This window comes from Hetaerina americana, unplaced genomic scaffold (genome assembly GCF_022747635.1).
Source record: "Hetaerina americana unplaced genomic scaffold, ioHetAmer1.1.p SCAF_3, whole genome shotgun sequence".
In the NCBI taxonomy this organism is placed as follows: domain Eukaryota; kingdom Metazoa; phylum Arthropoda; class Insecta; order Odonata; family Calopterygidae; genus Hetaerina; species Hetaerina americana.
Genome location: NW_027286874.1, coordinates 92818830 through 92825774, shown reverse-complemented (window position 1 = coordinate 92825774; position 6945 = coordinate 92818830). Strand labels below are relative to the sequence as shown.

At 39.0% G+C, this 6945-nt stretch overlaps 1 long non-coding RNA gene across 2 annotated transcripts; it reads left to right on the top strand.

Moving 5' to 3' along the window:
• Positions 1 to 255: 255 nt before the first annotated feature.
• Positions 256 to 1358, top strand: LOC139690737 (uncharacterized). Of its 2 annotated transcripts, none has more exons than XR_011701501.1 (4): positions 256 to 273; positions 375 to 817; positions 891 to 999; positions 1088 to 1358. It is a non-coding gene; the product is annotated as an uncharacterized lncRNA (long non-coding RNA). The 2 variants fall into 2 exon arrangements; XR_011701502.1 differs by having other exon boundaries at positions 870 to 999.
• The last annotated feature ends 5587 nt before the right edge of the window (positions 1359 to 6945 follow it).

The following is a 6945-nucleotide window of genomic DNA, read 5'->3' as shown; positions in this document are numbered from 1 at the left end:
CACTATCCGATCTTGCTTAATGCAACCTCCTCCTCTAACTTCCTAGTTTTAGCACGTAGCATGATGCTCTACAGAAGCGTTCCTGTATATAAACCCTCAGCTTTGAGTCTCCATCATTCAACACCTGGCAGAGATCTACTACCGTCGCTATTATCCGCTCTCCTCTGATCATCGCCGCTCATTGCCGAATTGCCGAATTGCACCATATTCCAGTCTTGTCACCACTCCTGCACCAAAAATCATAATCATGGAGGCTACTACTTCTGCTTCTGGGTAATTATGACTTAGAGATAATTACCATTATTTTAAATGTTATTTGAATATGGTTGAGGAGGGGTCTTAAATATATATATTTATCATATTAAAATTTTCAGAATTTCCATCATCATTAGGAAACTACACCCGTTTGCAAGTACCCCTATGCCATGCTATGAATGCCCTGCTGGATATGATATTAGTGCTGTCCAGTGGGATATAATTCCTAAGCGGGGGCGGGCTTTAATACCTTGCGGATTCTCCCTTGAAATCCCCAAAGGATTTTACGGGAGACTCGCATCCCGCTCTAGTCTTTCGCTGAGGTATGGGATAGAAGTTGGGGCGGGTGTAATTGATCCTGATTATAGGGGGGAAATTAAGGTTCTCCTCTATAACCATAGTGATGAGGATTTTTTGGTGAGAAGAGGAGCTAGAATATGTCAAATCATCCTTGAAAGAATCGCTACAGATGTTTCATTTGTAGTGTCTGATGACGTTACCTCTAATAGTAACCGAGGACAGGGTGGTTTTGGCAGTTCTAATCACCCTCCAGTTAATTGATGTGAGTAACGATTAATATATATATATAAACATATGATTTATTGTATACAAAGTTTTCGTTTTTACCTTTGTAGGATGGAGTCCACCCCCTCAACCACGACGCTTAACAGCACCCCCACTGTCAGCGTCACCACCTCCACCTCAACGTCACCCGAAGCGTTGACCTCTTCATCAACTTCTGTGGTAGCTTTTTTAACTGGTTATATCAAATTTTAATAATGCTCGAAGTGTAATTAATATCTACTGACGGTACCTATTTTTATTCTGGCAGGCTAGCATCCGGGAAAGATTCTTTCGGTTGCAGGAGGAGGGGTCATTTCTGAAGAAGGAGGATTTGGAGGAGGAAACCCGCTACCGGGTGGAGAAGGTGGAGATGATGACCACCCGATTCGGGGAGGGGGTGGTGGCGACAATCTTTTTTCGGGGGAGGGAGAAGAAACTTTTTCTCCCCCGAATGTTTACAATGACGGTGGGGGAGGTTATGATTTATAATTATAGCCAAGAAAAGTTTTTTATATGTAAAAAAAATAATCAAATAAAAATTATTTGAAACAAAATGTTCGTTTTAATATATATGAATTTCCACAATTTTGTATCCCTATTCCTTAGAGAAAACATTATATATTTGGTCCACCTATTTGGTATATCAAAGTTTTAGAAATTGGGAATGTTATACCCTTATGTCTGGTATCGTACAGAATTTTAAAAATGGTACCTCAATTAGGGATTTTTCCATACCCTTAGTTTTCCAAGGGTAAACACTTATAATTTTACGGGTAATTCAATGCGGAATAGATAACTAAATTTTCCCTGATAAACTTTCAAATTTAAACCATATTTTTATCTAGAGGGTTTTTTGTAAACGCCACCGCCTAATTCTTATCCTTTCTTTTAGGAATAGTGACCTACCTATTTGGTATATCAAACTTTTAGAAATTGGGAATAGTAAACACTTATGCTCCGTATCATATAGCATTTTGAAAAGGGTACTTCAGTCGGAGATTTTACTATACCCTTATTACCCTAGGGTGAACCCTAATATTTTTACGATTAATTCCACGCGGAATCGGTAGCCAGCTGTTTTCTGATAAACATTCAAATTTAAATCATATTTTTATCTCTTCAAACAACGGAGTTATTGAGCATAATTCCCGAAAATTTCGGCTTTTTTGGCCATAGGGCCAAAACCACTGGTCCGATCGGTCTGAAAGTTCTGGAAAATACTCAGTACGATAGTACTGAGTACCCCCACGGTGCTCAACCCGCTAAGGGGTACATAGGGGGTGTCCTTTCGACAATGATATTCCCGTACCCTGAAAACCCTTGGATACCCTGGAAAGGGTCTCCGGTTTTCTCGCCGGGAATCGAAGGCGGGCATTGAGAGTGACCCATCTTCACATTTGCTCGCTTCTAGAGCGTATAGAAAAAATGAAAAAAAATCCGAAAAGCCAATTTGGCTAACGGGTCATACTTACCCCCACAGCTTTTGGTGTTAGCCCCACGGAGGAAGATCTCATCTGGAACCCTACACGATGATTAGGTGGGCCTATAGACCGGGACTATTTCCCGATCTGCTGGCGACCTAACGCCGATCCGTCCCCTTTATATACTGCGTAGAAAGTGTGGTGGAAAGGGAAAAAGCTAAGGGGTGAGGGATGGGCGTTTCCCGGTTAACGCAATTCTACTCTCTCTTCATGCCCTCCGCTTTAAATGTCAATTTCCGAATAGGAGAAGGAGACTGATTAATAGGTATAGAATGAGAGAATAGCAAAGCGGAATTGAAGAGAAATAGCGGGAATTTCAAAAAATTAGGTCTTGAGAACTTTAATTAATTTTTACGGGCTTATTTAAAGTGCTATCAAAAAAATTATAAGGACCTTTTTAACATATAATCACGTTGTCTTTCCATTATTTTTGTTTATTTGTTGTTATCGTTATTATTAAACGAGATATTTGATAAAATCTATATATTGTTCAATATAAAGAGGACTCTTTAAGGCATTAATCTGAAGTATAATTAGCTCTTCTTTCACTTGGCACCGTTTGTTGTACTCTACAATTGATAGTTCTGGAGATATAAGAGGCGATGGCCTTGGGTCATGATTTTTCCTGCATGGGTTGGGTTGACGTTGTACAACTAGATTGCATATGAAGGAAAAATGCTCCCTCCCCCCTCTTTCACGTGACGTTATTTGTTTTTCTCTACGACCGATAGTTGTTGATGTATCCGGGTTTGAGTTTCAAGGTGAAACTTGCGCCAGGATGATTTTTCCTGCGTGGGTTGGGTTGACGTGATGCAATTATATTGCCTGTGAAGGATAAATGCCCCCCTCTTTCACGTGACGTCATTTGTTTTTCTCTGCGACCGATAGTTCCGGGTTGGAATGTCAAGGTCAAACCTGCGCCAGGACAAACATTTTCCCCCTACTTCAATTTTCACGTAGCATTTAAATTAGCCATATGCCATTATTGTACTAACTAGGTCATACAGTTTCAAAATCATGTTTAATATTAACCAGTCAGTCAGTCAAACCACAATTGTTGGTTAATTTCCCACTTATAAATTACATTGAAGAGTTTTCTATGCATCAAAAATAGCTATCTCATTGGTCATATTTTCCACTTAAATACATTTATTAGTTTGAATTACATTTGCGATTATTGCATTAATTAATTTAATGATCGCTTTTCCACTTATATCACGCGTAGAAGTTCTTCCCCGTACACGCACTCTTCAGACTCAGATTCAATTAGGGCTGTTTAAAAAAGCATGAGTCTTTCTCTTCTTAGCAATACATCCTTAATCTTTCCACAAATTTTCATGGTTCTCCTCAAATGAGTCGTCAATTGCCTTTTCCGCAGCCTTTGAAGTCACACTTAAAGCCAATTTTAATTGGTAGCTCTTACTTTCCGCACCATCCTTCACCACTGTTTCTGATGGTTGAAAAACATTTCCCACTTATTTGTTATTTCACACTCATGAACAGGAAAAGTCACGTAGGACTAGATCTGAACCATATGGAGGACGAAGAACACACTTGACATTGATTTACACGAGAGATTCCGAAACAACATTTGCGATATGCGGCCGACCTGCATTGTGGTGCAGCATGCCGCATGTTGCTTTGAAATGTGGCTTCCTGAGATTGATATGGCCCACGAGAATTTACAGTTCATCCCTGGAGTATGCTCCATTTTCAGTTTTGTGCGCTAGTACAACATGCTGTTATCACATTACCTGATATCGAAAAATGATACGACCATAACTTTTCCAACAGAAATCACCACTTTTCTCGCTTGGTATTGGTGATGCAAATGATTTCCAGGTTTAATGTTTATTTTGAGGATGAAAATAATATATTCAAGTTCCATGTACATAAGCACCCTCGTTTCTTATTTTTATATGCCTTTGAACCCACCTTATATCAACACGTCTCATGAGTAATTATTTTTTTACAAACAAGTGAATGACAACTAAGAAGTTTTTATTACTTTTGATAGGGCATCGACGATTTCGCTTCACAAAAGTAGCATTGGTGTTGAGGTTTACTTCCATTAGAAAAGGGACACAACACCTATCGCTGCCGTAGTTTCGTGAAATCAATTGAACTTGTACCGAATATATATGTTGCATCAATATAACAAATAATAATTTTTCAATGTAAAATATTCAAAAAATCGTATTGATAAAAGTTTTATTGAATAGTAATGGTAATTTCACTAATTGTCTAATATAAAATGCCTCTCTTTAATTCTGCAGTACTATGTAGTATCATCATTCTTCTGGTAATCTTAGGGTAACCAATTTTTTACCTTGGTTACGTGATATTCTTTCTTTCGAGTGCCAAAAATTTATCAAAATGCTGTTTCCAATCCTGTTTTCCTCCAAAACCTACTAGAAAAGGTGGACTACTAAAGAAAAGATGTTGTAAACTATTTATTCATAAGTAGCATACTTTTCCAGCACTAATTGAGACCGAATTTCGTTTTTCAAATCGTCGGTTGAGGATTATTTACGCTTCAGTCGCTAAAATAATTTTCTCATTCCAACTTATAAGCTATGATACAATCTGGACAGTATAATCATTTCCAAGAATCACTTCTTTTTCGTATTATTTATTTAATTTGCTTTCCATTTTATCTTTATAACTGTTTGCTCAAAAATTATTCGTTGAATCTACGTGCATTTAAAACAAATGCACGAATACCTAAATTTAGTTCCAAAATTAACACCAATGGCTAAATATTTAGTCTCTATATAAAATTGAAACAACGTTTCAATGCGTGTAAAGAACAAACCACTCTAGTAATATTTGAAATCTATGAAATTATATTCCATTGGTGGTATAATTATCTCAATGACAGGAAATGTACACTTAAAATACATAACTATTGAACCATTCACTGAATTAAAGTTCAGTAGCAAATAGGTGTACCCACACAATCATGTGGAAGATTTGAAGTCCCATATACCGTAGTAGTAGTAGTAGTTTTGAGGGGAGGCGACCGACAGCTAAGGTCATTTGCGCCATAGGGGAAGGACAGGAAAGGATGAAGGGTGGAGAGAAACCCGGCGTCGGCATTAGCCTACTCTTTACGAAAGGCGCCAAGGGGTCCGCGGCTTAACGTCCCATCCGACGGACGGCGTACTAACTCAAAGTGCCCTCCACAAAGCACCTCAAGTAGGGATCGAGATACTTATAACATCCGAACTCATAACAAAAGACGTGTACTTTCCTAACAAGTCTTTCATACGACGCCGCGTATAGAAATATGAATAAAATATCAGTATCAGCTAGATATTTTATGATATTCTGATTTTTTTCTTCGAGTGAGTGGGAATGGCCTTCCTACGCACCTGCAGAGGGAAAGTACAACTCTTTGGCTTCTCCCCCTAAAACCTCGTACCTACTGTTCCATCGCCTCTACATCATGCCACCCCGTATGCCTTTCCCCATAACCTGCCAAATCCCTCCTACCCCCCACCCTCCAACCCTTCAAACCTCCAGGCCCCTGTGATCTCCCTAATGAGCCCGTTACCTTGGCGCCGCGGAAGCCAGCAAAATCAATCCTCGCTCTATCTCTCTCTTACTCTCTCTCTCCCTCCTTTTCCCCTCTCCCTCACTCTCTCTCTCTTCTCTCTCTCCCGCTGCCTCCCTCTCCCCATCTCTCTCTCGCTTCCTCTCCCTTCCACCCTCTCTCCTACTCCCACTCGTCCTTCATCTCCTCTTCACCCCCTCTCTCTTACTCGCTCTCCTCCCCACCACCCGCCCTCTCACTCCTCCTCGACGGCCAAATGATGAGAGATTCATTTATCGATCACTTCGCCGCAAACGACCGCTTTCCACGGGGATTACGACTGAAAAACTCGATGGCGCGCGTGCACATCAAACGGAGACACGCACTCGCATAAACTCTAGGACCTTTTAGTTATCCTACAAGGTAGATTTTTTTTAAGGACTGGATTTATTTGCACTCGGAGTAATTACGACGCAAGGGGATTATTAGCTTTCTTGCAAAGGCTGAATGCTGCACCAAAGCCACTGAGACGTTATCCAACAACTTCAGGCGCATCGCTAAAACATCAATTGATATGTATTTTTTTTACTGTATCACAGTTAGTTCAAAGACGTTATCCACTTTCTTCAGAAAGATTAGGTCTCATATCTGAAGCTTGCAGTTTTTCAATTTGGAGCATGAATTAACCGCCTGCGTTAGCCAAGTGAAAAAGTGGGAGTTTTTGTATTAAATGACTTGTTTCAATTGATTGATACTACGCAAATGCTAATTCTTCAGGACCATACGGGAAACAAGATCACCAGCAAAATCATATTTATTGGCTTTCATCTTTGGAATATTTTATTTTATCTTCGTCTTTAAGACTCATAACTAACTATCGGAATCAAAAAGACAACCTTAAAGATGCTGTTCTGTCATCTATAAAACTGTAACATGATTTTTTCCGTAAATTTCCAATTAACCACAAAGAAAATCCGTTTTTAGAACTAATAAAAATTATCATCACTTCGTATTAAATTTAAAAAATATTTTTATGATTTCTTAGGACAAAGTAAAAGGTACAAAATCTTAATTGTTTTATTTTGTTTTTTATTAATCATTTTCAATATC